Genomic DNA, 9892 nt, shown 5'->3' on the forward strand with positions numbered 1-9892 from the left:
GGTCATGTATGATATATTTCAACTAATATTTAAAGGTAAAAAATAATCAAAACATTAAAATAACTTTTTATTCTACTCTAGAATAAAGATATACCACCGCTGGTGGTGGAGTCGCATGTCGTTGAAAGTGAGTATGTGTCTACACTAAAATTTGAAATTTTTTTCGGTTAGTTATTTATTTTAACGATATTGTTCATCTAGAAATTTTATTTGTTCTACCCCATTCAAAAAAATTTATATTGTTAATATTTGTATATCTATCCTAAAAATATTTCTGAATTCGTCACCGACCACCATAATATATTAAATAACAATTCATAATTAAAATTCGTCGTAGTTTTTATTTATAAACTTCCAAAAATAACTTCAATAAATTGACTATACATGCATGCGTTGTATTTGAGAAAAGTTAAAGATTTGAAGCTTGTGGATTATAATACGAGGAGATGTTACCATCAACGTATTGGAATTTAATGAACTTCTATATTCATTCATTTCGTAAAAGCGTTAACGTAAGTACGTAATTCTTATAGGTGAGCAGACTTGTCTTCTTGTAAGAAACAACTGAGAATATTGTTATATCAAGTTTAGTCACGAATAATTACAGACAGTCTACATCTCTCGAACCTGCGGTTCGTGGAAAAAGGACATTATTCGTGGAATAATATTATTAGCCGAGTTGATTTGTCTAATAAATAAAAGTCCAAATTTCCACAACCAAAGGCCCGAAGATCAAGATTTTCTCACTCGTCGAATAGTCTGATGAATAAAGAGTCGCCAGATGAATGTCTTTTTCAGCAATATTTAGTAGATTAAAGGTTTAAAGCTTTACATTTAAATATAAAAGTGATATTCTAGGAATCAGTCAAGAAGAGTTTTTTTTATTTGATTTATTTCGACTTAAAGCCGTTAAAAAGTCTGTAATTTTATTAAGGTCACGTTTAATATGATGAATCTTTACTTCCCAAACAGTGGTAGAAGATGATAAAATTTAGGATGACCAACTTATTTTTTTTTTAAAAAGTAAGTGGTTTAAATTAAAAAAATTTAAAAATTTGAAGAGTTTAGTTTATATTTTTATAAATAAACTAGGGTCTAATTAAAATTTTTAAAATTTTGAAAGATTTAATAAGAATTTTTTAAAATTATGGAATGGGCTTAAATTAAGAACATTGAAAAAAATTTAAAGTTTAATATGAATTTCTAAAAGTTTTGGGGAATCAAATTATTATTTTTTATTTTAAGGGTCTACATTATACTATTTAAAATTTTGGGGGAGTCATGCCCCACTGGCCTTCTCACTACAAGAAAATACACTTTTAGTGACAATGCAAATGGTCACTAAAAGTCCTAAATTTAGACACTAAGATGCATAGTGATAAAAATTTCAAGTCGTCACTTTTACGACAATCATTCTAAAACTTGTCACAATTGTTCATTTTTTGTGACACAATTATCAATATAAATTGTGACGATTTTTTAAATTAAAAATATATTTTGTGACCATCAATATTGTCACAACTAAGTATTTTTTACTAGCCAAATGTTCAATACTATTAGCAATAACTCCGGCACTATTATATTAGTGAATAAATTATCACAATTACTTGTATTTTTTGTGCATTATAATTAGCAAAGACGACCCTCCCAACCCAATTTGCTTAAGGGGTATAGTGTCTACTCTCGCTAGACCATCTGGTTGTTGGTTTGACATGTTACTTTTTGCTAAATTAATAGCATATACAATACATAACTTTTAAGATGATCGATCCTGAGACCTTCAGGGAAAGATCCCATTTCATTATTTAATTGTAAGTTTATGCATTCTATTGATCAGTGTTGGATCCAAAATATTTTTAAGGTGAATATATATATATTAATAATATAATTTTTATACAAGGTATATACAAATACAATTTTAAAGTAGATACATTTAATAAAATAAATAATTAATAAAAATATTTGAATTTCATGATTAACACTTGTCCATCTTAAACAAAGTGTGCAACTCCGGTGCTAATGATTTTAAGAGAGATAAGTAGTTAATGAAATTAACATGTTTTAATATTATAGTTCTTTTTTTAAATTTTGTTTTACTTTCATAATTAGAATTCATCTTAATTTTTATTCATTAATTATAAACTTTCTAAGAAACTTCAATAAATTGACTATACATACAGCATTGGAATTTAATGAAGTTAGTATTCATTTACGAAACTCTTATAAGGTGAGACGACTTAACTCTTGTAAGAAGCCGACAACTGAGAATGTTCATTTTCATTTTCATTTATATAGTTTTTAAATATTAAAATAATATACATATTTTAAGAAATAACCAAATTTAATAATTTATTATAAATATTTTTAAGAGGTTAAATTTAACAATTTAATATATATTATTTTTTAATATTTTTTGGGTGGTCTCAATGGCGGTCAGCCATTGTCTAGAGTAGAGATATCCGACCACCAATATATTAATAACTCATATTGAAAATTGATCAAAAGAGGGCTTTTTGTAGATTAATTATAAACTTCCAAAGAAACTTCAATAAACATGCGTTGTATTGGAGAACAGTTGGATAAATATTTGAAGCTCGTGGGTTATAGCACAAGGAGACGTATTGGAAATTTAAAATGAATCGGAGTACTTGACTTAAACTTAGTGGACTTCGTCTTCGCTCTAGTTGATAAATAAAAGTTAAAATATTACTGAAGACCAAGACTTTCTCACTGGAGTTTATCTGTATGATAAATATGGGAATTTAAAATAACATCTATTAATATAAAGTTAAAAGAAAATTGTAATCGACTGTAAGTGAAATTTATTTCAAAATATTATTTTTAAAGTAATCTGGATAAGATTTTCTTTTATCAAAATTAAAAAAATATTATATTTGTAGACACTCATTTTCATTCGGATTTCTTTTTATATTATGTAGTATATATTATATAATATGGTATATTATATAGTATATATGTTATAGTCTTTACATAGTCTATAGTATTATATATTGCAGTATATTATATATTATAATTATATATTATATTATATAGTATATATTATATATTTATATTATATAGTATATATATGATGTTATATATATATTATATAGTAAGTATTATATACATGTGATATATTGTATATATATACAAAATGTATTCCATATATATTATATTATATTAATATATTGTATTGTATAGTATATATTATATTATTTATTTATTTTAATAATGTTTTTACTTTTTTAGGTCCAACAATTGGGTTTAAAAATGGAGCTCAACTGATCCATGCCAGTCTGACTCGACAAAGCAAACATGGTTAGGAGGAGAGGGCCTGACCCAACCCAAGTCAACTAGGTTTCCAACATCTAGTAAAGGTGTCGCACGGGGGCTCGAATGGCGCGTGAAGACCACGTGCCGATAGCACGCGCTATAACTCGCCAAACCAATAATAACAGGGCAATTTTCTGATGACCAAATCAGAATATTTCCCCCGATTTTCTCATGAATATGACGATGAGTTCAACGGGAATACGAACGCACAAGTAAGATCCCAGTAAAATCGGGATTTCGGTGACCTGATTCACCCTTTTTGTGTGCTATAAAAGCCTCCGGTGAGGCACCACAAAAAACACAAGGAAAATCTAGCATCAAGCAACCAAGAAACAATGCAATACACGACCAATATATGAAAACCCAAGCCAAAGTAAAAAGCAACAACATTTGAAATAAAAAATAGAAAAATCAAAACTTAAAGCTTTGTTTCATCGAAGGTCGTCGGGACGCATAGAAGCCTCGTCGGGAAAGCAAAGCCACCAGAAGTTGAAGGGACTTCGTCGGACTAAGGTAAAATCGAAACTCTAAGTGTAGAACTACGCTAGTAGGGTTCTTTTTAGGGCGAATAGGCTCCAATTTTACGTTTATCGGGTTGGGGAGAGTGTTTTAGGCTAATTTGGATTTTTTTCGACCATCGGAGACGGTGATCGGAGCAGCAGTCGGGCTGCGGATGGGGTCACCGGTTGATGGCTGGCACTTGGCCGGTTGGGGTAAGTTGAGATAATTTTAAGAAAAGGGAGATGAGAGATTTGAGTGAAATGGTTAAAATGAATGAAATTTGTGATTTTTGGGCTATTTATAGGGAGGGCTTTTGTGAAATTACCAAATAGTTAAATTATTTCCGCAATCCCTGCAGGTTTGATGCGTAATTCATTTTGGTCACCTATTTTAATTTTACCTTGAAATTTTGAATTTATTCAATTTAATATATGTTTATATTTTTCATATTTTGCAAATCGTCCCCTAACCTTTTTATTTTCTTTCTTGCGGCTCAATTTAGAATCAATTTGACCCATAAATTTCAATTTATTTCAGTTTAATCCTCTTTAATATTTATATTTTTTAATTTAACATTTTCTTTATTTCATTTTTTTCTTTATTTTATTATTTATTTTATTCTTATTTTATATTTTTAATTTAACCTTTTTTAACATTAATTTCATATTTTTTAGGCTATTCTAAATTTGTCAAAGGTAACTAATTTGGATCGAACTTCTAAATTTTAATTTAACTTTTAATTTTCGTAATTAAGACAATAGGGGAAATCAAATTGGTACCGAAAGGGCAGTACGGGGGTGTTAATCCTTCCTTGACTGTAATATACTCCCGAATCCGACATATTTCTGATAAGTTGCAAATCAAATAACTGTAAGTTATGGTATCCGATCGACCAAATTAAAACGATCGGTGGCGACTCCATCACATCAAATTAAGTCGGAACCCGATTCCGGGACCACCCGAATGACGGTTACGACAATATTTTACATAATAAATCTTGTAAATTACACAATTATTCTTATTGTAATATAAAATATTATCGTAAAAAAATTATATGATATTTTCGATTATAGCATAAATTCTAATTGATTGTATAATTTTTTAAAGTAACGTGTAACACTTTAAATTAAAGGAATAAGGGAGTAAATTGTACGGTTTACACTCAAGCAGGGCGTGTGGAGATTCACTTCGTCAATCTGAAGATGAGTCGATCGTGTCCAATAAAGAGTATGAGCAAGCCGATCCAACCAGCGTAGTAATTGCTACAGTAATGATCAGTAAAGATTCTTGATGACCAGGTGTTAAAGCTATGAGACATACTAGTTATGCCAATGCCAATGCCAATGCCATTGCAGTAATGGCAACCCACATGATGACCATTAAAACCCACATAAAAAACCGTCGTCGCATTCGTAATCCACTTATAAGCAACATGATGATACTGAGAGACACCAGAAATTAATAATAGAAATTAGTATATAAGAAATTAATAAAAAGACTTAATATAAAAAAATGTCCAAATTATACCTTTTTCTCATTTAGGTGCTAATTTGTATGCGAGAAATTAGTAAAAGAACAGTTAACACAATTTATGTTATCTTATATAAAAAATTAATAAAAGGCTTAATACAAATAAAGTGTTCAAATTATACATTTTTTTTATATTTAGGAGTCTAAATTTTTTCCGATCAATCTAAGTGTCCAACTTTTTTCACGTTACACTTTTAAGTGTTTCGACCGTAACGGACGATAAATATTATATGTGAGAATAGCACTATCGAATTTTATGTTAAATTGCCAATTTGGATGATCGGACGTTTAAAAATTTGTATGTAAGAAATTAGTAAAAGTTATCAGTTAACACAATTTATGTTATTGTATATAAGAAATTAATAAAAGGTTTAATACAAACAAATGTTTAAATTATACTTGTTTTTCATATTTAGGTGTCTAAATTTTTTTCCGGTCAATTCAAGTACTTAACATTTCCAACATTATACTTTTTGATGCCTCAGCTGTAACGGACGTTAAATTATATCGTTAAGTGACATGTGTGGTGTTTATGTATTTTTTAAAAAAGTATTGTAAAAAATAATTAAAAATTTATATTAAAACCCATAATTTCTCTAAAATTAAAAAAAAAACTCAAATCCTTAAAAATTTATAAAATCCCTAACCCTAGCCCTACCCTTATCATCGCCATTACCAGTCATAACTGTCACCACCACCACCCTTAGCATCTCCTTTGTCGTTCATCATCTTCTTTGTTGTTGCATGCGTCGTCAGGTCATCTTTGTATCGCAATTTTGTCGTTTGGGATTTAGCTTTGTCGTTTTATTCATAGATTGTTTGTCAGGTTTATGGGTTTCGAGTTGTAGTGTTTAGATGTTTGTCAGGTGGAGATTCGGTCAATGGAAACAACAACAAACAGAGACGGAAGGCGTGGATATAGGGACTGAAATTAAGATTTGGTTTTGGGGTTTTTAAGAGTCAAGAAACATTTGGGTTTTCTATAAAAAAATATAATCTTAATTTTTTTTAAAAAAATATAAAATTTTAAAATTTTATAAAGACGACACGTGTCATTTAATGATCGTGACGATATAGTCACCTAGAAGTGTAACGTTGAAAATGTTAGACACCTAGATTGACCAAGAAATAGTTTAGGCACATAAATGAAAAAAAATGTATATTTTAAACACTTATTTTTATATTAAGCCATATTAAAAATTAATTGTTAAACAATTTATATTTAATATATTAACAACAAGATTGACATTTGGCAAAGAGAGATGTCTTCTCTTTTGATCTGTTCGAGAAGCATTATTTAGAAAGTGTATGTGAATTGAAAACTTTATTTTTATTAAACTAAGGTGATTATAAGTATCTGTTCTAAATATATTCTCAATCATTTGACAATGAACACTCAATAACTCTGCTACAGTCGTTGGTCCTTGAACCCGTGACCTCTAAAAATAAAATTGATTGTAACACCCTAATTCGATACGACTCGAAAGTCAACCAATTAAGATATTACATTGGACCACCGAAGGGGCTAACCTAAAAATATTTATTTTAAAACACTTGTAAAACCACATTTAAATTCATCAATCCAATTATAAAACAAAAGCATATTGTTTAAGTTTACAACTATGAGGAGCTCCAAAAATATAATTCAAAATAATACAATCTGAGTATTTAAAAATAGAAGTTTGATAAACTGTTTCACCTTAAACCAATTGTCTATCATCACTTAGTCCGCATTTTCTACTCTAATGCAGTATGTATTCAAAATGAGAGTCAATGTGGGACTATAGGAATTAAATCCTACCTTTTAGGACAATATATTCATATTGAATCCGAAACTATAGCTAAACAATTTGGGCTAGATGACAATGGTTTATATAATGAGAAAGAGAATATGGCATATCCCTATTTTCCTAATGCTAGTGTTAGTACCTTACGTACACATCACGATCGTTTTCTGCATTTAATGATCTCTTGGTGGTTTCGACCATCCGGAGGTAGGTACTTCACTCTTCATGTCAGAGATTTATGGTGGATACATTGTATCCAGCATAATAGAAAGATAAATTTGCCACATATCATTTTTAGTGAACTAGTAGATACCATAAATGTAATCCCATCCAAACACGTAGAAACTTTAGTTTATGGGTGTCTACTTAGTAATATTTTTATCAAGCTCGGTCTTAGAGTTTCTCTCGACAATCCCATCCCTCTTCAAAATCAAATCAATCTCACTTCCTTGAAGAAAGCTGACTGGAAACATGATGAGGAGACTGGCCAATGGGTTTATCGACCCAATAAGCAAACTCTGGGAGCCAGTTCTTCACGAGCTCCTTCTGCTCCTAGCTCTTCTCATGCTCCTGCTCCTCCTGCACCGGCTGCTGACGACGATCCCGAGCTTCAACAGCTTATGCAAAATATTGACAAGGAAATTCCCGACAATGATCCGCCGGCATCGCAACCAGCACGGCATGAGGACCAAATGCCTCCATATTTTCGAACATTTATGGAGTCATTTGATCTAAGGTTTGCCTCCATGGAATCTCAGCTAACTGAATTTCAACGGGAGATGCGTGAACGTATGGACGCTCTCACTCTTGAAGTACGAGCACATTATCCTCCTCCTCTCGACCCTCCGATGGAGTAGATCTTTACTTGCCATGCTTTCTAGAACTTAGACCTTGGATTGATAAACATTTTGATGTTCTTGGATTATTTTTGATTTTGAATGATTATTTGTTTGGATTTATGTTTTAGAACTTATTATATATATTTGGCTGTTGAACTTATATTGGTTTATTAGTTTTTGCATCATTTACCATATATGACCAATTTTCCATTACATATCTATTTATGAATATTGATTATGAAACTAATGGCTAATATCTCTTTTGTTTGTGATCTTAGCAGCTTAAGCTATATTTATAAATATCAATTGGCTATGTTTCAAAAAAATTTCTTCAGATGTTTTTATTAGAGTCTTTTTGATTTAACAAAAAGGGGGGGAAGATGTATCATAGTAAGGGGGAGTAATTTCAAAATTTATTTTCAAAGAAAATCTTAATATTACACAAATGTTTTGTTATATCAAAAAGGGGGAGATTGTTGAAAACATTTTGATGTTTCGATATAACAAACTAAGTTTAAATGAATTTTAAGATTTTATAAAAGATTTTATAAATTTTATTCGATATAATTATTCGAATATCAAAATATTACTCCAAGTCTTTCAAAGTTCAATTTCAATCCTTACTAAAGTGTAAAGTTATGTTTTATACTTAAAATATTTTTGAAACAATTTTTACAAAGTATTTCGAACAAAAAATGAGCCAAAAATCAAATTTGTGAAGGGATGCACCGATGCACTCAATGATGCACCGATGCACTCACCATATCAAATGCATTTTATGCATCGATGCACTACCATGCATCGATACACTCGGGTTTTATGAAAACATCGAATGAATTTTATGCATCGATGCACAGACCATGCATCGATGCACGCAGGTTTGTTTGAAACATCGAATGCGTTTTATGCATCGATGCACTCTTAGTGCACCGATGCACTAAATATTCCAACGGTCGAAATATTTGAATTTTACACTTGATGCATCGATGCACCTTGAATATGCATCGATGTACACACGCTCCCAACTGATTTTATTAATTGTTTTCACACTTAAACGGCTCTATTGACTCTACTAATCATTCCCAACGTTCAGAATCAATTGAAGGAGCATTTAAACAAGCTTAGAGCCCATTGATCAACAACAAGAAACAAGAATCAAGATAGAATCAAAGAGAAAACATCAAACTCATTGTTTGAGCACTTCAAACCTATTATTCATTCAATATTCATTTTGCTTTCAAGAACACTACTTGTACTCAATTGTACTTATTCTTGAGTGTTCTTTCTTTGTTCTAAGAATTGTGTAAACAATATACCTTGTGAGGTTTTCCTTGTAAGTTTGCAAATTTGTGTTTTTCTCTTTGAAAAAGAGTGTGCTCAATAATTGGGGTATATTATTGAGGGAGTTGTAAGGTTATCTCTTTGGCCTCAAAAGAAAGAACAAATTAGTGAATTTGTTGGAAAATCCTTAGTGTGGATAGCTAAGGTAGTGGACGTAGACTTTGGTTAAGAAAGTCGAACCACTCTAAATCGATGTACAATTACTTTCAATTTTCTGTAAAAGCTTCCACCAAAATTTTAATTGCCAATTCACCCCCACTTGGCCGATTCCATCGATCGATTAACTCAACATAATTCTAATGTAAAGTTCATGAATTCCTTTCTAATGCACCTGAAATCTTAAATGGTTCTAAAACGTCATTTTCTAGATGTTCGATTTGTTATGTTAATAGTCGAACCCTTTTTATATAGATATTGTTTTCGAAATCCGATCAATGTATAGAAGTTTCATGTTTCCCTCCTGATTACTATCAAGCGCCTCTGAAATGATATATGAATCCTCTAGTGTGTTCCTTATGCAAATAAATATTTTTCTCTGGTTTTAAAAGTATGACTATGATA

The sequence above is a fragment of the Hibiscus syriacus genome, unplaced genomic scaffold, assembly GCF_006381635.1.
Source record: "Hibiscus syriacus cultivar Baekdansim isolate YM2019G1 unplaced genomic scaffold, ASM638163v2 tig00002880_pilon, whole genome shotgun sequence".
Lineage (NCBI taxonomy): Eukaryota > Viridiplantae > Streptophyta > Magnoliopsida > Malvales > Malvaceae > Hibiscus > Hibiscus syriacus.